This window comes from Mobula birostris, chromosome 16 (genome assembly GCF_030028105.1).
Source record: "Mobula birostris isolate sMobBir1 chromosome 16, sMobBir1.hap1, whole genome shotgun sequence".
NCBI classification, from domain to species: domain Eukaryota; kingdom Metazoa; phylum Chordata; class Chondrichthyes; order Myliobatiformes; family Myliobatidae; genus Mobula; species Mobula birostris.
Window position 1 is genome coordinate 67,635,938 of NC_092385.1, and position 27,944 is coordinate 67,663,881.

General features: G+C 42.2%; 1 protein-coding gene across 2 annotated transcripts in view; it reads right to left on the reverse strand.

Annotated features, from left to right (window-relative positions):
* Positions 1-27,466, reverse strand: part of LOC140211197 (transforming protein RhoA) — a 116,853-nt gene extending 89,387 nt beyond the window's left edge. Inside the window, exon 1 of one of the 2 annotated variants that reach the window (XM_072280780.1) lies at positions 27,324-27,466. The gene's annotated coding sequence lies outside the window, so the exon portion shown is untranslated. The remainder of the gene's footprint in view (positions 1-27,323) is intronic. The other variant, XM_072280779.1, reaches the window with a different exon arrangement.
* Positions 27,467-27,944: the final 478 nt, after the last annotated feature.

Genomic DNA, 27,944 nt, shown 5'->3' on the forward strand with positions numbered 1-27,944 from the left:
ACCCCATTAATTGAGCTCCAACGGTTGTGCAACGAAGTGGTTGAACTTTGATAAGTTTGGCGCCTTTTACTTTCCTTTTATATTGTATCTCTATTAATTACATAGTTTCAGTAAATACTTATAAAGTGTAATCATTTAATCGCATATGGTGTACTGTCTGTTATTTAGCGTGGTGGGGTACATCACACAGCATCCACACAAACTTGATTACCCAGTTTGGCGGGGCCAAAGGCTGCTCCCCCTCGATGGGAGCGAGCTGAGCAAGCCTGAGGCTTACCAGGGGGCTACATGATGTTGCCTTCTCAGCCAGGCGTTCAAAAGACAAGGTGATCACAGTCGAAGGCACTGTAACAATGTTATGCAAACTGTTACGCTATCTTGCTGCCCTATTCTAAATTAGATCTAAAGTATTGTTAAATTAACCAGCATACTATGGAATTAGCAAATAATTCAGTACAGATTTTTTTTGCTATAGTGACTTAAAATCAAGTACCTCTTAGAAGCACAGTGTGGTTCTCTACAGAAGGATTCATCAACAAACACATCAATACAGATCTGATATATGAACCCTTATGGAGAAAAGAGAAACAGTACGGTCAACAATCAATAAATTACCAGTAATCTCAGGATTTGGACAGTGAAGCAAACACTTCCACTGGAACTCCCTTGAAGCTAGCCAATCAGCATCTTCTACTGCTAAACTGTTCACAGTGTTTTGAACCAGCCAACCAGATCACGACGTCTATTGGATATCCATTCGGACCCCGGAGGAGTATATTAGCCAGCATTCTGAGGAGACAACACCCTCAACTGTGCACTGATGATGGTTTCTCAATTGAATCCAAAACGTCTGCAAACATTTTGCAAAGCCTGGCAATCAACCAAACTTCCAAACTTAGATCATGTAAAGTATTTTAGCAAAAATTTGAACTGCAAAATAAGTAGGGCAATTTTGCGTGCAGTTGTACACAATTTCCTGAGTGCACTCAAAACAGGAACTCCAACTCATTGTCTGAAGCTGAAGTGTGAACATGGTAATTATATTCTTGCATTTGCTCTTCAACTGGTTTGATAACTGAAAAACAGATTTGCTAATAAACCCAAGTTTTAACAGTTACATACAGAAACTGACTGACCTTCTGATATACAGTAACACACACAAATTGCTGGAGAGGAACTCAGTAGATCAGGCAACATCTATGGATAGGAATAAACAGTTAATGTTTCAGGCCGAGACCCTGGAAGGCAAGGGGGATGAAGCCAGAATAAGAAAGTGGGGGGAGGAGATGGTGTACAAGTTGGCAGGTGATAGGTGAGACCAGATGAGGGGGAAGGTGGGTGGAGGAGGAAAAATAAAATAAGAAGCTGGAAGTTCATAGGTGGAAGAGGTAAAGGGCTGAAGAAGGAATCTGATAGGAAAGGATAGTGGACCATCAGAGAAAGGGAAGGAGGAGGGTCACCAGATGGAGGTGATGGGGAGGTGAGAAAGGGTAAGAGGGGAGAGAAAATAGGGAATGGAAAAATTTGAACTGTGGGGGGGGAGAAATTGCTGGAAGTCAGCAAAATCAATGTTCATGATGATTTTTATACATTAATCCTTGCATTAGAGAGGCATGACAATAAAAAAATACTTTTCCTCCCCTTACCCCCTCAAGTCAACTACAGCTTAGTGCTTACACCTTCACATTAAGCTAAGTTACTTGCGTAGGATAGAAACAGGAAATATGTCTGTGAGGCCGGTGTTCTGTACTGGGTGTCAGATTTGGGACGTCTGGGAGAACCCCAGCCTCCCAGATGGCCACATCTGCACCAGGTGTGTCGAGCTGCAGCTCCTTAGGGACTGGGTTAGGGATCTGGAGATGCAGCTTGATGACCTTCATCAAGTCAGGGAAAGTGAGTAGGTGATAGAGAGGAGCTATAGGCAAGTAGACACACTGGGGCCTTGGGAGACAGATAAGTGGGTAACAGTCAGGAGAGGGAAGGGCAAGAGTCAGATACTAGACAGTACCCCCTGTGGCTATCCGCCCTTAACAATAAGTACGTTTGTTTGAGTACTGCTGGGGGAGGTGGCCTATCTAGGGGAAGCAACAGTGGCACAGAGCCTCTGGCACAGAGTCTGGCCCTGTGGTTCAGAAGGGTAGGGAATGGAAGATGATGGCAGCAGTGATAGGGTACTCTATACTTAGGGGGCCAGACAGGTGATTCTGTAGACGCAGGAAAAAAACACGGATGGTAGTTTGCCTCCCAGGTGCCAGAGTCTAGGATGTTTCTGATCGTGTCCAAGATATCCTGAGGTGGGAAGGTGAACAGACAGAGGTTGTGATACATATTGGGACCAACAACATGAGTAGGAAAAGGGAGGAGGTCTTGAAAACAGACTACAGGGAGTTAGGAAAAAAGCTGAGAAGCAGGTCCTCAAAGGTAGCAATCTCGGGATTACTGCTTGTGCCACGTGACAGTGAGTGTAGGAATAGAGTAAGGTGGAGGATAAATGTGTGGCTGAGGGCTTGGAGCAGGAGACAGGGATTCAGATTTCTGGATCATTGGGACCACTTTTGAGGCAGGCATGATCTGTACAGAAAGGATGGGTTGCACTTGAATCCGAAGGGGACCAATATCCTGGCAGGGAGATTTGCTAAGGTTATTGGGGAGAGTATAAATTAGAACTGCTGGGGTTGGGAACCAAACTGAAGAGATTGAAGAGATTGAGGGAGGGGCAGTTAGCTCACAAATAGAGAAACCTTGTAGGCAGTGTGAGAGGGAGGATAGGCAGGTGATAGAGAAGGGCTGCGCTCAGACTGATGGTTTGAGACGTGTCTATTTTAATGTAAACATCATCATGAACAAAGCAGATGAGAGTGGATCAGAACTTGGAGCTATAATGTTGTGGCCATTACAGAGACTTGGATGGCTCACAGGCAGGAATGGCTACTTAGAGTGCCAGGCTTTAGATTAGTGGTCACCAACCTTTTTAAGCCCAAGATTCCCTACCTCGACCTCAGTGAAAGGCAAGATTCACCTACTAAATCGCTTAGAGAAAAAACAGCTCAGATTGTACTTCCAATTTGAGGCCTTTTATTTGGGCAAATTGTATTTGAATTACACAAAACACTTTTGTCAAACTTTCAAATTAATTCAAACAAGAAAACACTGTAACTAGCATATCAAACAGGCCACAGCTGTCTTTCTTTAAGAAAATTACAATACTTCACACCTTTAATTCTAAGTTTCATTATTTAATTTTATTTCAACACAAAAAATAAATGAATAAAAATTGACTGTTGCACTCAGTGTGATGACTGGGGCTGAATACTTTCTGCTAGTTCCCTGAAATTTGGCTCATAACTACAGACAGCCAGTCTGAGACAGTCTGTGAGGTGTAGGGTTGCCAACTGTCCCGTATTTCCCCCGCTAAGGTAGAACGTTCCTATGAAACCTTTCGTGCCGAAATACTTTACGCCGAAGAAGCAATTACCATTAATTTATATGGAAAAAATTTTGAGCCTTCCCAGACCCCAAAAAATAACCTACCAAATCATATCAAATAACACAAAAAACCTAAAATAACACTAATATATAGTAAAAGCAGGAATGATATGATAAATACACAGCCTATATAAAAGTAGAAATAATGAAAATTAAGCCAAAACCGATTGGTGGGGTAAAGAGAAGAAATCGGCACATCACGCATGAGCACACAGGTGCCTGCGCAAGGTTTCATGGTCATGGTAGTCTTCCTCGGGGTAAACACAAATACAGTATCCCGTGATCTGACTGCTAGTTTTGTTCGTTATTTATGAGTGAGGAAGTTGGCAACCCTAGAGTGGTGCCTGTCAGTAAGTCAGCTCCTGTACTTAGATTTAATAATTTTCATCTGTGAAAATACAATTTCACATAGATGTTGACCTGAAGTAGGCACTTTTAGTGCTATAAAACCAACGCGCACACCGTGCATTGCTGGGGCCCCATCAGTAGTAATTGCCACCAGTTTATGAATGGGGATGTCATTTTCACAGACATTTTTTTAAAACTCATTGTAAATATCCTCACCTCTCGTTCTTTCCTTTAATTGCAAAAGAGTGAGGAAGTACTCCTTTGTTGTAAAATCCTGGAAAGCCATACTGACAAATACAACGAGCTGAGCTGTTTGCATTACATCCAGGGATTCATCGAACTGTAGTGAAAAATATTCACGTCCTCTGACGGTGACTCTACCCTCCTTGTCACTGTTGCAAGGCCAAGCGGTATATTATGTATTGCAGTTGTGATGCCGTTTTTGTTTTTAAAGTCATTAAAAACAGTCTCTGCGGTAATGACCATTGCTTCTTTAAATAAATCACCATCTGTAAAAGGCTTCTTGTGTTCAGCCAAAAGGTGACTTACACGAAATGATGCTTCAATAGCAGCTTTATTTTGAGCAGCATGTTTTGTGGAAAATGATTGCTGGGCCTTCAACCCCGATTTCGGCTCAACCTTCCAGGCACGAATTGCGCTCTTTGGAGGGTAGGTGTCTTTAAATTCCTGGTTGTTGGCGTTGCGGTGCCGCTCCAGATTCCCTCTTTTAGTCACTGCTTCTGTTTGGTGGCACAACATACATACACACTTATCTTTCACCAAGGTAAATAGAAATTCCTCTTCCCATTCTGGTTGGAATTTGTATGTTTTCGCCTTCTTTCGTGGAGCCTCCGCCATGCTATCAGGATATCACGAGCGATTGCGTTGCCTCTGATCTGAGCTGACATTTACGTGCTAGGCAGCACCTAATTAATTAGCTTGCTTATTTCAGCTTTTTTTCTTAAAAATGTGCTGTGTTGTGTGCATGCCGACTACCGCTGCACCACTGCATGCTTCGCGGCCCGGAGGTTGGGGACACTGCCGTATATTGATGTTTGCGACAGTCTGCATTCTTATCCCTAATTTGATTGGTCACTTTGATGCAGCACAGGCTATGCTGAAAATGCGATGCATGCCGGGCGAACTACACACGTGCACACTGGGCAGAAAGAACGGAACTAAACCCCCACAACCCGGAAACAATCTCTCTTTATAAACAGCTTTTTAGCGAAAATATTGCTATATTACCATTATCCTAATTAGTATTACTTACTTTTATAATGCTCACATTACAACAGTATTTGTGTATTTATTTTTGATTTTTCTTCGGCATCTACTGGGAAAATCTGAAAGATCGACAGGTTGGCGACTCCTACTTTAGATGTTTCAGAAAGGACAGGGAGGGAGGCAAAAGAGGTGAGGGAGTGGCACTGCTTATCAGAAATAGTGTCACGGCTGCAGAAAATGAAGTAATCATGGAGGGATTGTCTACTGTGGGTAGAAGTTAGAAACAGGAAGGGGTCAGTAACTCTACTGGGTGTTTTTTTTTTATATAGACCACCCAATAGTAACAGGGACATCGAGGAGTAGATAGGGAGACAGATCCTGGAATGGTGCAGTAATAACAGGGTTGTTGCGATGGGGATTTTAATTTCCCCAGTATTGATTGGCATCTCCATAGAGCGAGGGGTTTAAATGGGATGGAGTTTGCTAGGTGTGTTCAGGAAGGTTTCCAAACCAGCATGTAGATAAACCTACAACAGGAGAGGCTGTACTTGATCTAGTATTGGGAAATGAACCTGGTCAGGTGTCAGGTCTGTCAGTGGGAGAGCATTTTGGAGATAGTGACCATAATTCTATCTTCTTTACCATAGCATTGGAGAGGGATAGGAACAGACAAGTTAGGAAAGCATTTAATTGGAGTAAGGGGAAATATGATGCAATCAGGCAGGAACTTGGAAGCATAAATTGGGAACAGATGTTCTCAGGGAAATGTACAGCAAAAATGTGGCAAATGTTCAGGGGATATTTACGTGGCGTTTTACATAGGTACATTCCAATGTGACAGGGAAAGGATGACAGGGTACAGGAACCACGGTGTACAAAGGCTGTTGAAAATCTAGTCAAGAGGAAAAGCTTACGGAAGTTTTAAAAAACTAGCTAATGATAGAGATCTAGAAGTTTATAAGGCTAGCAGGAAGGAGCTCAAGAATGAAATTAGGAGAGCCAGAAGGGACCATGAGAAGGCCTTCGCGAGCAGGATTAAGGAAAACCGTAATGCATTCTACAAGTATGTGAAGAGCAAGAGAATAAGATATCAGAGAATAGGACCAATCAAGTGTGACAGTGGAAAAGTGTGTATGGAACCGGAGAAGGTAGCAGAGGTACTTAATGAGCACTTTGCTTCAGCATTCACTATGGAAAAGGACCTTGGCAATTGTAGGGATGACTTACAGCAGATTGAAAAGCTTGAGCATATAGACATTTAAAAGGATGTGCTGGAGCTTTTGGAAAGCATCAAGTTGGATAAATCACCGGGACCGGTTGAGATTCACTCCAGGCTGCTGAGGGAGGAGATTGCCGAGCCTCTGGCAATGATCTTTACATCATCAAGGGGGACGGATGAGATTCCAGAGGATTAGAGGGTTGCAGATGTTGTTCCCTTGTTCAAGTAAGGGGATAGAGATAGCCCAGGAAATTATAGACCAGTGAGTCATACTTCAGTGGTGGGCAAGTTGTTGGAGAAGATCCTGAGAGGCAGGATTTATGAACATTTGGAGAGGCATAATATGATTAGGAATAGTCAGTGTGGCTTTGTCAAAGGCAGGTCGTGCCTTATGAGCCTGATTGAATTTTTTGAGGATGTGACTAAACACATTGATGAGGGTAAAGCAGTAGATGTAGTGTGTATGGATTTCAGCAAGGCATTTGACAAGGTACCTCATGCAAGGCTTATTGAGAAAGTAAGGAGGCATGGGATCCAAGGGGACATTGCTTTGTGGATCTAGAATTGGCTTGCCCACAGAAAGCGAAGAGTGGTTGTAGACGGGTCATATTCTGCATGGAGGTCGGTGTGCCTCAGTTCTGCGACCCCTGCTCTTCGTGATTTTTATTAATGACCTGGATGAGGAAATGGAGGGATGGATTAATAAATTTGCTGACATATTTACTAACCCGAAGGTTGGGGTTGTTGTGAATAGTGAGGAGGGCTGTCAGAGATTACAGCAGGACATCTACAGAATGCAAAACAGGGCTAAAAAGTGGCAGATGAAGTTCAACCCAGATATGTGTGAGATGGTTCATTTTGGTAGGTCAAATATGATGGCAGAATATCGTATTAATGGCAAGACCCTTGGCAGTGTGCAGGATCAGAGGGATCTTGGGGTCTGAGTCCCTAGGACACTTAAAGCTGTTGCGCAGGTTGACTATGTGGTTAAGAAGGCATACGGTGCATTGGCCTTCATCAACCGTGGGATTGCGTTCAAGAGCCGAGGGGTAGTGTTACAGCTATATAGGACCCTGGTCAGACCCCACTTGGAATACTGTGCTCAGTTCTGGTCACCTCATTACAGGAAGGATGTGGAAACTCAAAAGGGTGCAGAGGAGATTTACAAGGATGTTGCCTGGATTGGGGAGCATGCCTTATGAGAATAGATTGAGTGAACTTGGCCTTTTCTCCTTGTAGCCACGTAGGATGAGAGGTGACCTGATAGGTGTATAAGATGATGAGAGGCATTGATCATATGGAGAGTCAGAGGCTTTTTCCCAGAGCTGAAATGGCTAACACAAAAGGACACAGTTTTAAGGTGCTTCGAAGTAGGTACAGAGGAAGTGTCAAGGGTAAGTTTCTTTTTTATTATGCAGCGAGTTGTGAGTGCGTGGAATGGGCTGTGTGGAACGGGTGTGAATTGGGATGATGTTTTTGCAGGGAAATGTACCATGGACATGTGATCGATGTTTAGAAATCTCTTGCAGGATGTTAGGGACAAATTTATCCTGGCGAGGAAGATAAAGAATGGTAGAGTGAAGGAACCATGGGTGACGTGAGGTGGAAAATCTAGTCAGGTGGAAGAAGGCAGCATACATGAGGTTTAGGAAGCAAGGATCAGATGGGTCTATTGAGGAATATAGGGAAGCAAGAAAGGAGCTTAAGAAGGGGGCATGAGAAGGCCTTGGCGAGTGGGGTAAAGGAAAACCCCAGGGCATTCTTCAATTATGTGAAGAACAAAAGGATGACAGGAGTGAAGGTAGGACCGCTTAGAGATAAAGGTGGGAAGATGTGCCTGGAGGCTGTGGAAGTGAGCGAGGTCCTTAATGAATACTTCTCTTCGGTATTCACCAATGAGAGGGAACTTGATGATGGTGAGGACAATATGAGTGAGGTTGATGTTCTGGAGCATGTTGATATTAAGGGAGAGGAGATATTGGAGTTGTTAAAATACATTAGGATGGCTAAGTCCCTGGGGCCTGATGGAATATTCCCCAGGCTGCTCCACAAGGCAAGGGAAGAGATTGCTGAGCCTCTGGCTAGGATCTTTATGTCCTCATTGTCCACGGGGATGGTACCGGAGGATTGGAGGGAGGCGATTGTGATTATGATCAGAGATTAAGGGAGCTAGGGCTTTACTTTTTGGAGAGAAGAAGGATGAGAGGAGACATGATAGAGGTGTACAAGATATTAAGAGGAATAGATAGAGTGGACAGCCAGCGCCTCTTCCCCAGGGCACCACTGCTCAATACAAGAGGACATGGCTTTAAGGTAAGGCAGGTCGGGCAGCATCCATGGAAACGATCAGTCAATGTTTCAGGCCGGAACCCTTCGTCAGGACTGAAGAGGGAAGGGCAGAGACCCTATAAAGAAGGTGGGGGGAGGGTGGGAAGGAAAAGGCTGGTAGGTTCCAGGTGAAAAACCAGTAAAGGGAAAGATAAAGGGGTGGGATAGGGGAAGCAGGGAGGTGATAGGCAGGAAAGGTGAAGAAGGAATAGGGGAAAACACAATGGGTAGTAGAAGGAGGCGGAACCATGAGGGACGTGATAGGCAGCTGGGGGAGGGGGCAGAGTGAAGTAGGGATAGGGGAAGGGAGGGGGAGGGAATTGCCAGAAGTTGGAGAATTCTACGTTCACACCAAGGGGCTGGAGACTACCTAGACAGTATATGAGGTGTTGCTCATCCAACCTGAGTTTAGCCTCATCATGGCAGTAGAGGAGGCCATGTATGGACATATCCGAAAGGGAATGGGAAGCAGAGTTGAAGGTTTTTCACCTGGAACCTACCAGTCTTCTCCTTCCCACCCTCCCTCCACCTTCTTTATCAGGCCTCTGCCCCTTCCCTCTTCAGTCCTGACGAAGGGTTCCGGCCCGAAACGTTGACTGATCGTTTCCACGGATGCTGCCCGACCTGCTGAGTTCCTCCAGCGTGTTGTGAGTGTTGCTTGGACCCCAGCATCTGCAGAGTATTTTGTGTTTAAGGTAAGGGGTGGGAAGTTCAAGGGAAGGTTTTTCACTCAGAGAGTGGTTGGTGCATGGAATGCACTGCCTGAGTCAGTGGTGGAGGCAGATACACTAGTGAAGTTTAAGAGACTACTAGACAGGTATACGGAGAAATTTAAGGTGGGGAGGTTATATGGGAGGCAGGGTTTGAGGGTCGGCACAACATTGTGGGCCAAAGGGCCTGTAATGTGCTGTACTATTCTATGTTCTATGAAAATGTGAAGCCATGCAAAACAATCTTGAAGTAGTCAAAAAACTAATTTATGTACTTAGATATAGCACAGAACAGGCCCTTCCAGCCCTTTAAGGCGTGCCATGCAGCAACCCCCAGAATTAACCTTAACCCAATCACAAGACAATTTACAATGACCAAATAACCTACCTGTACGTCTTTGGAGTGAGAAGGGAAACCGGAGCACTGGGAGAAAATCCCCACATTCAACAGGATGGATGTAGAGACTCCTTACGGAGGATGCTGGGATTGAACTCCAAAATTCTGATGCAAAATCCAGTTGTAATAGCTCATGCTAACTCTTACTCCACCATGGATTTTCCACAAGAAGGAACTCAAACAAAATGCTGGAGTAACTTAAAAGATCATACAGCATCTATAGAAATGAATAAACAATCATTTCGGGCTGAGACCATTTGTCAGGAATGGAATGGAAAGGATGAAGATGCCAGAATATGTGGAATAGACTGAGGAAGAAAGGATCTCATCAGAGAGCAGAATTGATCATGGGAGCAAGGGAAGGAGGAGGGGCACTCAAGGGAGGAGACGGGCAGATGAGGAGAAGTGAAAAGGTAAGAGGGGAGCCAGAATGGGGGAATGGAGAAAGAGGGAAGGGGAGGGGAAGAAATTACAGTAGAAAAATCGATGTTCAAACCGTCAGGTTAGTGGCTACCCAATGAGATGCTACTCCTCCAACCTGACAGTGACATCATCATTGCAATTGAGGAGGCCATGAACCGAAAGGTCAGAATGGCACCTGATATGCTGCTCCTCCAACCTGAGAGTGGCCTCAATGTGGCAATTGAGGAGGCCATGGACTGACATATCAGAATGGCACCAGTGCTCTTCTTTTACATTTGGACAATCCTTTGCACTTATGTGCTTGAAATGAAGCAGCTTCCTAATCTTCCCCCTTCCTTTCCGGTCCTGAAGAAGGGTCGCAGCCCAAAATGTCAGCTGTTGATTCATTACCATAGATGCTGCCTGAGTTCTGTCAGTATTTTATGTGTGTTGCTTCTAATCTAGTACCATCTTGCTTCAGTATATTCTGCCAAGGCAACAAATCATTTGGTATTAGAGTTTATCACTGCGGTATATCTTTCACATATCAGCGTTTATTTTAGGTTATTTTGTTACTTCAGTGATTCTGGGCTAAATTGAAAGATTTTAACAGCTTTTCTGAAAATTAATTTGGACTACATGTCAAGAGACTGCTGAATCTTCACTGAGATTAAACTTGTGATTGGTGCTCTACATCTGTGAGAATAGAACCCTTTCTTATCTGCACTGCTACACAAACAGAAAAAGGCAAACGTAATGAATTGGAATAAGTTGGCTGACACAAATCAACTTTAGACCACCTGTACATTCCTGTGACAATCAGGTAAGCGAAACATCAATAATAACCTTTACATCCCAAGCCTGTTGGACAAGTCTAATACTTCAGGACGTTAGCTACAATGGTTGACTCAGCTTTATATTACTGTTGAAATTTAATCTGGACAATTTATAACAACTTCTATCCCACACAGCAAATACAGAAATAACTAGACAACGGGGTGACCCATTGGGGCACCCTTTGAGAGAAGGGTAGTGCAGTCTGATGTGACCAGAATGAACATTAAATTTTCCTGAATGCTATTGCTATTTCTTTGATTTGGAAAATAAAGAAGAAAAACTCAGCTTATTAAAGAAGAAAGACGCATAGCAAGACAAATATGTGACCAGAATGAACATTAAATATCCATGAAGTAAATTTGAAGGAATCGGGCTTGCTGGGTCAGGTCTGGAATTAAATGCCTGATGTAATGATAGATTTGGCCTTGAATAATCACAGAAGGAGTCCATCAATTCCTAGTTGGAATGACTTCTTTGGCACCAAAGGATGTCATTTGGAAGAGACAATTGTATTGTCTGATGTTCTTCCTTAACTCGTTTGCAATAGGTTCATGATTACTGTACAAATTGAGGAGTTCATTACACAGAGGCTGCAAATTGCCTATCCTGACCTTTTCCTTCATACAGCAGAAACATGCAGTTTCTCCGGTGAATAGGAAGGCACGACAGTGAGGGCATACTCTGGTCATTGAACCAACATCAGCAGAAATGTGACGGCATGCGAGTCGTGCATCTTGCCTTGCCCTTTCTGTCAAGGTATTGTCGTCGAAAGTGGCCATTATCGTCTTCAGCAACTCTCGCAATAATTACTCTGTGCCGCATATTCTCGAGTTGATCTTTCCTTTTCTCCTGTCTCTTCCTCTCTCCTCCTTCTTTGCCTGTTTTTGTCATTCTGAAGACGCGCAGCCCTTTCATCCTTCGTCTCTTCATCTCTTCTACTATTTGTTCTTTCTCTCTGATCCTGGAGTCGTGCGGCCCTGGCCTGATCGGATTCTTGTTCTCTCCTCCGTCTGTGCCTATTGTTGTCATTTTGGAGATGTGCATGCCTGTCCTCCTCTGTCTTGTCTTCTCTCATCCTTTTTGTCCTGACACTTTGATCCTGGAGTTGTGCGGCCCTGACCTCATCCGATTGTTGTTCTCTCCCTCTCCTTGCCGCTTCCCAACGACATCTGGCATCATCTCTTGACCATAATGTCCCCCTTCTCTTTCCACGTGGCATAATTAGGCTATCCATATATTTTTACCCTAATGCTTGATAGAAGATAGGAAGCAGTAACACCAAAGCCTCCAAGCTGCTGAGGCTGGCCGTGCGCATGCACCGGGCTGCAGCGTCGCGGTCTCCATGGAAGGTGGAAGCGGCTCTGTGAGCATCGTGAGGTGCTGCTGAGGCTGGTCGTGCGCATGCATCGGGCTGTGGTGTCCTGATTTCCATGATGGCCGATCGGGTCTCCGGTGAAAGGCAGCCTGTTGATTTTTGGCGAATGAGCAATTTTATACGAATATATAACCCTGCACTTTGCCTGCATTCTGTAAGTCAGCGCATTTTAATTCGAATTAGCCAAAAAAAGTGCCGCTCTTACGCACCGTTTGCGCTAATTGGAGGTCACAGACAGACAGAGCATGAGAGTTTTAGTAGTATATAGGTGGCCATATTTAATAATTCAAAATATGCCTGTTTTTAAGGTTTTTTTTAGTTTAACAGAATTGGTGGTGGTACTGTGGTAAGTTTCGAACTACTAGTAATCCAAAATTTTGCTCAGCAAGCTAACTATAAAATTCAGAATTATAAAATGTTGCTATTAATGATAACAAGAAAAACTACTAGATGGTTGTTTAAAAATATTCCACTAAAAATGTGGTTCACTAACGTCGTCAAAGAAATCTCCATGTTACTCTAAATGACTCAAGAATCTTCACTGTATTGACTTTTAAATAGCCTCTGAAATGTACAGGATGTGGCAAGGCCACACCCAGAATACTGTATACAGTTTTGGTTCCCCTCCTTAAGAGATGGCCCTACAGAGATTCATTAAGAGGGGAAAGTTGTTAAAGAAGAGGGATTTTATTCTTTCTTGTTTATAAGGATCAGGGGTGATTTTACTGAAATGTGCAAGGTCCTAAGTGTGAATATAGCAGTGCAAAGTTTCAAATGAGGGGTTTTGATAAAAGAGGCAATCATCTCATGCATGAGAATTTCATATCATTTATTTAGCATCACAGAACAGATTAGGCCTTTCCAGCCATGCTGTCCCAGCAACTCTACAACCTCTATCGAATCATGGGACAACTTACAATGACCAATTAACCTACCCAGTACACCTTTGGACTGTGGGAGAAAACCTGGATACCCGGGGAAAAACCACACATTTCATGGGGTGACATACAGACTCCTTACAGAACAATACAGGAATTGAACTCCAAACTCCGGAACGTCCTGAGCTGTAATAGTGTTGCACTACCTGCAGAGAGTGCAATCACCAGAGTGTTGTGAATGGTTGATCATAAAAGTATTTCTTTCTTCTTTAGTACCCATTATGCCTAACTGGCATGTCGGGCAGCAACGAAGGTCCTCCACTTCTGTTTGTTCTGGGCTAACTTCTGGATGGTACCCCAGGTATAGTTCAGGGTCTTCAGCTCTCCCTTTACATTTTGACACCAGGTATTCTTGGGTCTTCCTCTTTTCTGCTTTCCTTCTGGTGTCCAATGGAGGGCTATACATGTGAATGTTGTCAGGTTTCCTTGTAAGCACATGCCCGATCAGCTCCATCGCCTTCTTATGAAGATGGTTTCAATGCTCTCTTGATGGTGTTGAGCAAGTAGTTCATCATTTGAGATGGTGTTTGGCCAGAATATTCTTAAGATTTTTCTCAGGTTCCTTGTGTGGAAGACTGACAACTTATGAGGTCGCTTCCTGTCATTCTCCAGCATTCTGATCCATAGAGGAGGGTAGAAAGAACACAACTTTGAAACAATTTTAGCTTGGTCTTGATGTCGTACTGTTCGGACCTCCATAGAAGTACTTAGCAGGCAGATATTATGGCAATTTTCTATATAGTCTTCAATTCCCCAGAGTTTCTGGTAGACTAGCTAACTACTCCAATTTCTTTCACCCTTGTGTATTCGACCTGTATGTAGCGAGAGATGGCTAAGCCTGTTGTGTGTCAGACATGGTGTATTCATGAAGCATCAAGACTGAAGGAATATTTAAGAGAAACTAAGATGTGGTGGGAGGGATGGAGTGATAATCATGGAAAATGGACTGAACATGGACTCTTTCAACACATGTTTTGTATTGCTTCTCGCTTTTTTTGTTGCCATTTGCACAATTTGGTTTTTTTGCAATCTGGGAAGATAAATTAGAAGATTAGTTTTAATTGACCATTCTGCCTTCAGGGCTAGAAAAGCACTGTTCAAATTACTATCTCTTCTCACCCTATAACAGAATTTGTTTAACACTAAACTTTAATCTACACTGATTTCTGCAGTGAAACATGACACTTTGTTTTGTCCTGACGAAGAGTCTCGGCCTGAAACGTCGACTGCACCTCTTCCTACAGATGCTGCTTGGCCTGCTGCATTCACCAGCAACTTTGATGTGTGTTACTTTGTTTTGTTTCTTTTTTCTTTTTAAATAAAATGTCCCCAAAATTGCAATGAATTTCCATTTATAATTTTATCTTTTACAATGGTTCTCCAGTGTAGATAGTTTGCATTGCAGCCAAAGATGTTGTTTTTCCCCATTAGCCCGCACACACACACACACCAACTATGCTGACATCATATTGATCCATTCACAATCCTACATTAAAATTCTTAGAGAACAATAAAGCTTACAATATTGAATTCTTCAAGGTAAAAAAAAACAATTGCAATCCTGTTTAAGGGTGGAAGTTATCCTAAAAACTTGATAATAAAAGAAAATTATACAGTTCACAAATATGTGGAAGTCCATTTTAAGAAACAGTCCAGCCAGAAGTTACAGAACTAAAAGTTGTCTTTTATTGGAGAGATTTTATCAAAAATAAAGGCCAGATATCTCATTTAAAACAAATTGTTTGGAATGACTTTTGGGGATACAAGTGGAGTCAAGTTTTAGAGAAACTAAAGATTACTGCGAGCACTGTGAGGGTCATGTTTTTTGACTTCTCCAGTGCGTTCAACACCATCCGCCCTGCTCTGCTGGGGGAGAAGCTGGCAGCAATGCAGGTGGATGCTTCCCTGGTGTCATGGATTCTTGATTACCTGACTGGCAGACCACAGTACCTGTGTGTCCGACAGAGTGATCAGCAGCACTGGGGCTCCACAGGGGACTGTCTTGTCTCCCTTTCTCTTCACCATTTACACCTCGGACTTCAACTACTGCACAGAGTCTTGTCATCTTCAGAAGTTTTCAGATGACTCTGCCATAGTTTGATGCATCAGCAAGGGAGATGAGGCTGAGTACAGGGCTACGGTAGGAAACTTTGTCACATGGTGTGAGCAGAATTATCTGCAGCTTAATGTGAAAAAGACTAAGGAGCTGGTGGTAGACCTGAGGAGGGCTAAGGTACCGGTGACCCCTGTTTCCATCCACGGGGTCAGTGTGGATATGGTGGAGGATTACAAATACCTGGCGATACGAATTGACAATAAACTGGACTGGTCAAAGAACACTGAGGCTGTCTACAAGAAGGGTCAGAACCATCTCTATTTCCTGAGGAGACTGAGGTTCTTTAACATCTGCCGGACAATGCTGAGGATGTTCTACGAGTCTGTGGTGGCCAGTGCTATCATGTTTGCTGTTGTGTGCTGGGGCAGCAAGCAAAGGGTAACAGACACCAACAGAATCAACAAACTCATTCGTAAGGCCAGTGATGTTGTGGGGATAGAACTGGACTCTGGTGGTGGTGTCTGAAAAGAGGATGCTGTCTAAGTTGCGTGCCATCTTGGACAATGTCTCCCATCCACTACATAATGTACTGGGTGGGCAAAGGAGTACACTCAGCCAGAGACTCATTCCACCATGATGTAACACAGAGCATCACAGGAAGTCATTCCTGCCTGTGGCCATCAAACTTTACAACTCCTCCCTTGGAGGGTCAGACACCCTGAGCCAATAGGCTGGTCCTGGACTTATTTCATAATTTACTAGCATAATTTACATATTACTATTTAACTATTTATGGTTTTATTACTATTTATTATTTATGGTGCAACTGTAACGAAAACAAATTTCCCCCGGGATCAATAAAGTATGACTATGACTATAAAAAGATGATTTTTATTGTTTGAAGTTAACTACACATACTCCAAATTGGAGCCTTTTGATGTTTACGTGAATTCATGAAGAAAAAATAAACAGTTATGACTTAATTCCAATTCCAGCTAGTCTAGCGACAAATGAACAACTGGAAATAAGCTGACTTTAGATAGATAAAAAAGTCAATCAAAGCACACAAAACAATTGAAACATTGGTGAAAGCAGCAAATATTCAAGGTTTAATCACAACTTTAGGCTACATAAAAGTAGTAAGCGCCAATTACAGATTCCCTTGTATAGACATTGGTATATAAAAAAAATTCCGTAAACAAAAAAAAATCAATTTGTCTCAAAAGGGCAGATGAATAACAGACAGAATGACTGAACTACTTGATTTTGGATGAACAATTGATTGAAAATATTCTAGAAAATGGAACAGATGTCTTGCAAATACACAGATCTTTATAAAATTAGTTAAATACACACCAATCACATACTTTCAATTTACCCTCCACCTCCTATCACCAATTACATTGGGTGAATAATGCAAACATTCTTTTGCCCAATTTGTTTAGGCACTTGAATACAATTAGAAAATAATACAGGCATCTCTGTATTATTACCTCAAATGCAGTTATACACCAATACTTCTCTGCTCTATTCATACATTTTTTTATCATAAAAGTGTTCCACAAATAACTTTGCTCAAATAACTTCAAAAATGTTGAGCACAGGCACTGCAATTGGCATGTCCGGAATGTTTCCAATATTATAATTAGGATGTCTCTGTAATTTATTGATACAGTGGAAAAATAGACATAAGTAAATAATTTCAGCACAATTTAGCACAACATAATAAAGAAAAGCCCTCCATCACAAGAGTCATAGAGCACTACAGTACAGAAACAAGCCTTTCAGCCTATCCAGAATGTGCTGAACTGTTATTCTACCTGGTCCCATCGACCTACACCTGGACCAGACCCCGCCCATCCATGTACTTATCCAAACTTCAAAACCACATCCACCACTTATGTTGGCAGCTTGTTCCACACTCTCACCAGAGGTTCCCCCTCAGGTTCCCCTTAAATATATCACCTTTCATCCTTAACCTATGCCCTCTGGTTCTAGTCTCACTCAACCTCAGTGGGGAAAAAAGCTTATCTATACCACTCATAATTTTGTATACCTCTATCACTATCCTCTCATTTTCCTATACTCCAGAGAAGATTCTAAACTATTCAATATCTAGGAAGAGGTGTTCCCAACCTTTTTTATACCATGGGCCAATACCATTAAGCAAGGGGTCCATGAACCCCAGGTTGCGAATCTCTTCATCTAGAGTAACATCCAATATCTAGAAAGCAATAAAAAAAGATCAAAGCAATAAAAAAAGATCAAACCTAATCACTAATCTATCACTAATGGGAACAATAGCCCTACTGTATCCTGTATCTCCAAACAGAATTGTTGTAGAGAACCTCCAACAATTTCTTGGTGTTATCATTTCAGAGTATCTGTCCTGGGCCCAGCATGTAAGTGTAATTATGAAAAAAGCATGGCAGTGCCTCTACTTCTTTAAAAGTTTGTTAAGATTCAAAATGACATCCAAAACTTTGATAAACTTCTATTGATGTGTAGTGGAGAGTATATTGATTTGCTGCATCACAGCCTACTACAGAAACTTCAATGCCCATGAATGGAAAATCCTACAAAAGGAGTGGATATGATCCAGTTCATCACACCTTAAGGCATATCTACATGGAGCACTGTCGCAGGAAATAAACATCCATCATCAGGGACCCCCACCAACTAGGTCATGCTCTCTTCTCGTTGTTGTCTTGAGGAAGAAGGTACAGGAGATTCAGGAACAGTTATTATTCAGGCTCTTAAACCAGTGGGAATAAGATCACTTGCCCCATCAATGAACTGCTCCCACAACCTATGGACTCACTTTCAAGGACTCTTCATCTCATGTTCTTGATATTTATCGCTTATTCATTATGATTTTCTCCCCCTCTGTATTTACACAATTTCTCTTTAGCTCATTGGTTGCTTGTCTGTCCTGTTGTGTGTGGCCTTTCATTGATTCTATTATGTTTCTTGGATTTATTGAATATGCCTGCAAGAAAATAAATTTCAGAGTTGTGTATGGTGACATATGTACTTTGATAACAAACTTACTGGATAAAACACTGGACACTGACAAAGCTAGGGGCCCAGACAAAATCTCGGGAATAGAACCTGCCACGCCACTAGCCAAGCTGTTCCAGTACAGCTACAACACCGGCATCTACCCTGCAATGTGGAAAATTGCCCAGGTACATCCTGTACACAAGAAACAGGATAAGTGCAACCCAGCCAATTACCACCCTATCCATCTACTCTCGATCATCAGCAAAGTGACGGGATCATCAACAGTGCAGCACCTACTCCGATGCCCAGTTTGGGTTCCATCAAGGTCACTGAGCTCCTGACCAAAACACCTCTTTGGTCCAAACATGGACCAAAGAGCTAAATTCCAGAGGTGATAGTGATAGTCCTCGACATCAAGGCAGCATTTGACCAAGTTTGGCATCAAGATGCCCAAGCTAAAATGGAGTCAATGGGAATTAGGGGGAAAAGCCCCCTGCTAGTTGGAATCATACCTGACACAAAGGAAGATGACTGCACAATGTTCTGCACCTTTCGTGTCTCCTCAGATATTGAAACAGTTCATACCCAAATGCAGTAGGGCCTGGACAATATACTTGCCACTTGTCAGCCCAAGCCTGTAACAGTCAAGCCACACACGTGCCAAGCAATGACCATCTCCAACAAGAGAGGCTCTAACCATTGTCCCTTGACATTCAGTGTCATCACCAATGAATTCCCTACTATTAACATCCAGGGGCTTACCATTGACAGGAAACTGAATAGGTCTAGCCATATACACACTGTGGCTACCAGAGCAGGTCAAAGGCTAGGAACCCTGCAGCATACAACTCACCTCTTGACTCCCCAAAGCCTGTCCACCATCTACATGACTCAGGTTAAGAGTGTAATGGAATACTCACCACTCACCTGGTTGAGTGCAGCTCCATCAACACTCAAGAAACTTGACACCATCCAGTACAAGTTAGCCCACTTGATTGGTACCCCTTCCACAAGCATTCAATCCCTCCACCATTGATGAACAGTTGCAGCAGTGTGTACTATCTACAAGATGTACTGCAACAACATACCAAAGTTCCAAGGCAGCACCTTCCAGACCCATGACCACTACCAAAAACCATATACCTGGGAACACCGCCACTTGGAATCCCCTCCAAGTCACTCACCATCTTGACTTGGAAACATATCACCATTCCTTCATTGTCACTGGGCCAAAATCATGGAATTTCCTCCCTAACAGCACTGTAGGTGTACCTACACCTCAGGGACTGCAGTGGTTCAAGAAGACAGCTCATCACCATCTTCTCAAGGACAACTAGGGATGGGCAATAAATGCTGGCTTAGCTGGCAACACCCACATCCCGTAAATGAAAGAACAAATAAATAAATAAATAAACTTTGAACTTGAAACATAGGTTGCCAATTTCAAAAAGCAGAATTACTCATTCAGGCGTCTTCAATCTGTTTTAGGTTGAGATGTGAAAAGTTAGTAGTATAGAAGCAGATTCTGTACAACCCAACCTGAGCTATGGTTAAGGTACACTGTATTATGTTAAAGTATTAGTAAATAATCAAGTGTTCGTTCAGTTTGAGATGAACTGAGATCATATGTTAAAACCTAAAGATCATTAGTGATTATACCAACAGTATTCTTTTAATTGAATGAATTATGAAGCACAAGCATCACAAGGCCAAGTTTTAAAGATTTTTTAAAAGATCAGCTTTATCATATTATATAGAAACTTTCAGTAAAATGCATCCTTTTGCATTAAGAACTAACACAGTTAGAGGATGTGCTGGGGGAAGGCCACAAGTGTTACCATGTATCTGGCACTCACATAGCACGTCCACAACTCACTAACCATAACCTGTACGTCTCTGGAATGTGGGAGGAAACCCATGTGGTCACAAGAAGAACGTACAAACTCCATACAGACTATGATAGGAACTGAACTCCAATCACTGGTGCTGTAATGCATTATGCTACCAAACCATCCTGCTATTAGAAATCCTAATTGCACTTGAATCAATGCAGCTTCACTCCGCCAAACACGCCACGATAAGTGTGGTGAATTTACTCACATCAAACTGTTAAGCAAGGAGTTCTAGAAATTAGATGCATAAGAAAAAATGGTATCTCTCCTCTCCACCCCCCCCGCCCCCCGATGACATATGATCTGGAAGGGAAATTGTGGATGTTCCCAAGCAACTGCTCCATCTAGCCAGTAAGGAACATGGACATGGTAGATGCTATTGATGAAGCCAGGGCAAGTTGTTGATGCATCTTACAGCTGCCACACGATAGACAGTGGAAGTCAGGATTTAAAACAATTGCTGCAGAACAGCCAGCTAATGACCAGGTCCTATAGCATTTCAGACGCTGCTTGAGTTTATTATCTGGTCAAGTGCACTATCTGGCCAGGATGTTGATAGAGAGGAATGTAGTGATGGTAATGCAAATGAATGTCCAAAGAAGGTTGGGGAAGCATTGGTTAGATATACCTGTTGTACATAGTTATATATAGCGCAAGCACAAGTCCGGTCTGAACGTCACCCAGGTTTTCCTGCACACAGCAACAGGCAGTTGCTTTACGAGAAGCCAAAAGTAGAATTGATTTCTCTGTAAACACGTCAACTTCTGATCAAGTTTGACAGGACAGCTGAATGTGGGTGAGGGTTTTAAACCTCCAATCCTCTCTTTTACCAACAGCTGCTACCTTCATTTGTGCTAGATACAACTCTATCCAACAGAAGATATTCCCAAATGTCACTCCGAAGGCAGCCTTCACCAAACGCTGCATTACTGTTCCACTATCCCTTGATGAGAATGTTGTGATCAAACAGATAAACAATTGTTTCAGAACAAAAGCACTACCATGAGGTCTGGTCCTGATGAAAGGACATCAACACCATTTCTCTTTTGTCAGTCTTTGTTAGCGTGTAGCATTGATTCTGTAGTATTGCTTTGTTCTTCTGTGACTGACTGCAAGAAAATGAATCTCAGGGTAGCATATTTCTCCTCTCACCATAAAGTTTGTCTGACAGAATATTCCCAACACCTACTACTTTATTTCCTATTTTCAGCACAGCCTTTTGCTTTTGTGCTACAGTGGGATCACTTCCACACAAACTTCTTTTGTCCAATAAATTAATCAGATATTAAATTCATCTAAGATGGAAGTTTTATCAGGAAAGGTTATAAACTCCCAAAGTTAATGTTATAAAGTTAAAGAAAATGGACTTTGTTCTTGTCATAAAACAATCCTGTATCAATCATTTTCTATAAAAGGATATCATGAAGGGTCTTGACCTGAAACGTTGACTGTTTTCCATAGATACTGGCTGCCCTGCTGAGTTCCTCCAGCATTTTGTGGGTGTTGCTTGGATTTCCAGCACCTGCAGATTTTCTCTTGCTTGTCATTAATCCATCATAGTGGAATCTATCACAAACTGGCATCTTGCTAAGGATGGTTGAAAGTTCAGACAGACCCCTTTTTTAACATCCGTTGAGCACTTTCCATCTCACTACAAAAATAACATACAGGTTTCCCCCGCCATCCGAAGGTAGAGCTTTCCTATGAAATGGTTCATAAGCCAGAACGTCATAAAGTGAAGAAGCAATTACCATTTATATGGGAAAAATTTGACAGCGTTCGCAGACCCAAAACAAAACCTACCAAATCATACCAAATAACAGATAAAACCTAAAATAACAGTAACATATAGTAAAAACAGGAATGATATGACAAATACACAGACTCTACAGTAGAAATACTTTTCTACAATCATTGCCGCACTGTTCTCCGTAGCTCTCAGCAGAAACACTCTCTCCAGTAACCTTTAAGCTATGAAGCTGCCAAATCATATCAAATAACACATAAAAATACACAGCCTATATAAAGTAGAAATAATGTATGTGCAGTGTAGTATCAATTACTGAAATTGGGAAGTCAGCGCCGAGCACATTGATGATGGTGTTTTAGGCTGAGTCATCGGAGGTTGGGGTGGCGCAGTGGTCCCCAACCTCTGGGCAGCGAACCGATACCGATCCGCAGAGAATTCAGCAGTAGCCGGGACACACCCAGCACATCTTTAAGAAAAAAGCCGAAATAAACAAGCTAATTAATTAGGTGCCGCCCGGCACGTAAATGTCGGCCCAGTTCAGAGGCGACGCAATCCCCAATCACCTCTGATCTGGGCTGACATTTACATGCCGGGCGGCACCTAATTAATGGCTTGTTTATTTCAGCTTTTTTCTTAAAGATGTGTTGGGTGCGTCCCGGCTACTACTGCATTCTCCATGGCAATGTATCGGTCCGTGGCCCGGGGGTTGGGGTGGTGGGATACTGAGGTGTCATCTTATCATCGTCTGTTTCCATCAGGGCAGGCAGGTCAACTTTTTCTATGTCTGCCTGCCTCGATGTCGAAGGTCGAGGTTCGTCGTCTGCTGTGGCTGATGTGGAAGGCTTGAAAAATGACAGTATGCTTGACTGCTTATCCTCACGCATTTTTCTATCATCTCATGCAGTTGCTTCACGTTCAGTTCCTGGACGACTTCACTTTCAGTCCGTTTGCTACTGCATTCGGTTTCGATTGTTATCCTTTCCTCTTCCAATTGCATCAGCTCTTCATCTATCAGTTCTTGGTCATGGGATGCCAAAACCTCTTCAACATCACCTTCGTCAACTTCCACAAGCCAAACTCACTTCGTCCTTACTTCGTTCACCACGATAGAAACGCTTAATTATGTCTAGTTTTATGTTAAGTGCAACACCCTTACGAGCTCTTTTAGGTTTTTCCGATAACTTAGAACTCATCTTGCTAACGGCTGCTCACAGGCAGGTGTTTAAGCAATGCCAGCGAGAATGCCCTTCCGAATCCAGGGGAGAGCGGTTGCTTTTTTTTCCCGTGCGCTGCCTTTTTTTGTAACAGTGAAAACACCTTCTGTTAGCGAAAACAGGGAACTAATGTAGGTCTTTCGTAACAGTGAGGTTTTGTAAAGTGAACGTTCGAAAAGCGGGGGACACCTGTATTCCTCTGAATATCTTGTATACCTCTATCATGTCTCCTCTCACCCTCATTCTCTCCAAAGAGTAAGCCCTAGCTCCCTTAATCTCTGATCATAATCCATACTCTCTAAACCAGGCAGCATCCTGGTAAATCTCCTCTGTACCCTTTGGGTGAGGTGACCAGAACCGGACACAGTACTCCAAGTGTGGCCTAACCAGAGTTTTTATCACACGCTGCTTTTTTTCGTAACAGTGAAAACACCCTCTGTTAGCGAAAATAAGTAACTAATGTAGGTCTTTCGTAACAGCGAGGTTTCGTAAAGCGAACGTTCGAAAAGCAGGGGACACCTGTACTTACATTGCAAATTTGACTGGAAAATACATACAAGTGAATCAGATTTCTGAAATGCTTGTAGAAAACCATTTAAAACATTCACTCCTTCCACACCAGTTAACATGTACAAAAAGCCAAATATAGCCCTTAAACTCTCCAACTATGGAAATCCTGAAACCCAAGTTAACAAATCACACTATTTGGCCCTTTGAGCCATTTGATAACATTGCATCTGATGTGATCACAACTAAAATGGTATCAATTTTGCTCTCTTATCTACAAGTTTTCTTTCTATAGGTGTACTGTGGAGAGCAGGTGTTCCCAACTATGGTCCACTGATTCCTTGCTCAATGATATTGGTCCACGGTGTAAAAAAAGTTGGGAACTCATGGTGGCGAGCATTCTGACTGGTTACATCACCATACGTATGGAGGCACCAATGCACAGGATAGGAATAAGATGCAGAAAGTTGTAAACTCAGCCAGTTCAATCATGGGCACTAGCCACCCCTCCCCCCCAACTCCCAGGACACTTTCAAAAGGTGATGCCTCAAAAAGGCGGCAACCATGTTTAAGGGCCCTCACCATCCAGGATATGCCTTCTTCTCTTTACTACCGTCAAGGAAAAGGTACAGAGGCCTGATGACACACACTCAACACTTTAGGAAAAAGTTCTTCCCCTCGGCATTCAGATTTCTGAATGGACAATGAACCCATGTACACTATCTCACTTTTAGCACTACATTTAATTTTTTTATATATATTTCTTATTGTAATTTATAGTTTTTTTTTATTATGTATCGCTGCTGCAAAACAACAGATTTCAGGACGTGTGCCAATGATATCAAACCTGACTCTGATTCTATTGTAGCATTATCTACCCCAACCTACTTTCTCCCAATTGTCCCTTCATTGAACCACTGCAATCAAAGGCAATCACACTGCTGTGCCAGCTATTAAAAAAGTACTTGAGCAGGAAGTGGGGATCTAACCACAGATCCTCTTAGCATTTGTTGGGGTATAAGAGAAGTGGGATATCACAAGGAATTAGAGAAGTGTTACCAAAAACTGTTTTCCTTTCTTCAAATAATAGCATTCATAGTAGTATGATGTTCTCCTGAGGGGTAGTCTATTGGTAGGGGACTTAATCCAGGGTGTTAGGATGGAATCACTGAATGGAGTACGCCTGTGTGTGACTTTGTTTACCTAGGGAGGCTGATGCATGGGCAGCCACCACATACTCCTTGACAGATTGGGGTCAGCGTCCAGTGGTATGGAATGCAAGATAACTGAGGTTCTTTCACTACTGTTGTGATGTCATCATCTTCCGCCAACTCCACTGTTAAGTTTTTGGTTGGACTCTTCTTTGTCTGGAACCTCTTTCTTGACCTTACTGCTACGGGTATCCCTATCAGGATCAAAACTCCAGACGGCATCGCTCTCAAGATCCCACAAGACTCTCCACTATGACAAGGTGATGATCCTTGGTGAAGCTTTCTTCAAAAATAGCTTTGTTCAATATTTTCCCGTATAAATTTAATAAAGTTATAAATTTATGGAGGTGTACAAGATGACATATAGAGGTGTATAAGATGATGAGAGGCATCAATCATGTGGATAGTCAGAGGCATTTTCCCAGGGCTGAAATGGCTAGCATGAGAGGGCACAGTTTTAAGGTGCTTGGAAGTAGGTACAGAGGAGATGTCAGGGATAAGTTTTTTTTTAATGCAGAGAGTGGTGAGTGCACGGAATGGGCTGCCAGCGACGGTGGTGGAGGCGGATATGATAGGTTATTAAGAGACTCCTGGATAGGTACATGGAGCTTAGAAGAATAGAGGGCTATGGGTAATCCTAGGTAATTTCTAAGGTAAGGACGTGTTTGGCACGGCTTTGTGGGCCAAAGGACCTGTATTGTGCTGTAGGTTTTCTATGTTTCTAAAGTTAACTCGTGGATCAAATATAACAGATACAAAGACGTTTAATGTTCCTTAAAAATGCAGGTAAAATATCAGCCACTATAGTCCATTTTAAATAAAATTCAAAATATTCAGCATTTAGATAGGCAAAAATTCTTTTGCTGTTCAAACAGGTCTAGAACCAGTTTTCATTTACATTTACGGGAAACAATGAGAGGTTACTTCTTTAAGAAAATGTCATCTCCAGAGATGACATGTGTGCCAAAGCATCAGGGATACATCTATTCTCTTTTTGTTAATTTACACTGTATATTCTTAAGTGTTAATTTTTGTATAGTTTTATTTGTATTAAGTGAAATAAAAATTAATGTGACTTGAAGTTAGAAAGAAAAACCATTTCAAAACACGGACTACATGATCCGGCAAAATCTCTAAAATATTTTTAAACCCAAGTTCTAAAACAACTCATCAAATTGGAAAAAAATGTAGACAAACTAATCTGGTGTACAAGCTTTTTTTTGGAGAGAGGAGGAGATACAATCAACGAAAACTTCAGATCAGATAGTCAGTATTTTGTTTTCTGAAAGCCAACCTAACTTGGGTCACAGTTTACTCATGAAAAAGCAAAGCAAAAATTTCTAGTTCCAAACCTTTCTTTTAAAAAGGTCCAAAAACCTTAACAGGAATATAAAACTGCCAAAAACACACACGGGCACAGAAGCCAAAGAAAATCTAAATTTAGGGCGGTTGCCATTTTAAAATAGATTACCTCATTTTAGATGTCCTGATATTTCCGGGTTTTTTTAAACATAAGGAACTGTCTGATTAGACTTATAATTTACAACCAAATCCTGCAGATGTACAAAACGCAAAAACATGATGTTGAACCCTATGTTGTAACACTTTTAACCATAAAAACTGAATCTCGGTTTTAAATAATATCATTCCCCCCTCCCACCTCATAAACAGAAGGGCCTCGATTTACAAATGCCTCTCACTAGTTACAAAGAAAGCATATTCAATATCACACCCCACTTAACCGGCATAACAGGAGCCCAATAAGCAATGACTTTGCATTAAAAAATTAACAATACAGCAAAATAAAAACTTTTCAAATTTTAAACCTTCAGAAAACTGGAAAGGGGTTTTCTCCAAGTTGAAAGAAAGAAAGCTAACCTAGAAATAAGATACCCACATGATGCTCCAACTTTGGGGAGGGGGAGATGGAGAGGAATGGAGAAAGGGCTTACTTAATCCGGGGTTTTAAGTGACAGTGTTTTTACTTTGAGCATTTCCCATCCTGCAAGAGATATTAGAGAGTCCCCTCTGCTAGAAGATGCCTCCATTTCCCTTGGGTTGGGTCAGTTACACCCCCCAAAACAAAATCCAAACACAAGATGGCGGAGGCCAGCAACAGATGATTAAAAATGAGGCAAAACACACAAACAAGACACAAAACCCATTCCCAAGAGGTCAATACACACAATGGAAACAATCTTATGAGCAACGCTGATGAAAAAAAGGTCTGTTCTTAATTGAACAAAACCTTTAAATGCAATCACACTGAACACACACCCGAAATATCCCATCAGAACAGACCGGCTATCGTTGGAAAAGCCCCCACGAAAAAAGAAACAAACCCGTTATAGATTAAACGAAAGGTCTGGGTTTGATATTTCTCACCTCTTTTTAAAAATAAGGATTATTATTTACCGACTTACCAGTAGTATTTTTATTTTGCAGTGAGTATTGTAGGTCTGTGTGTATGTGGAAAGGGTTGCTTGTCCTTTTCTCTCTCCCGAATCGAATCGGCCAAGCTCAGACAAGGCGCGCTCCCGAGCGACGTGACCACGCCTGACTGAGGGTAGGGTTGACAATTCAAAGCAGAATACTTTTGTGAGCGTCTCTGCGGGAGATTGATTAACGACGTGAAGAGAGCCTGCAGCAGGGAAAAAATTCAGCATAGGCATAGATATTACATTGGTTAACATGTTTGAATAGAGATTTTTTTATAATCATTGACTGGGTCGAAATATATAGCAGAAAGAAATGCAGCCACATTAATCACCAGTAGAGGCTCTCGAAGCTGGAGTCTGAAATTAAAGAATTCTTACAGTCAGTTCCATTCGCCCACTCTTTCCCCATAGCACTACAACTTATTCTTTCTCAAGTGTCGATCCAACTTCCTCTGAAAGCGAGATCAGAAAGAAAACTTCGAAGCTGGACATCTGAAATATAAACAGAAAATGTTGGAAACGCCTAACACACCACAAATATTTCTCTTTCCATTAATGCTGACTGCTGACGTTTTCTATTTCATATTCCTCTACGAGTTTGTTTAT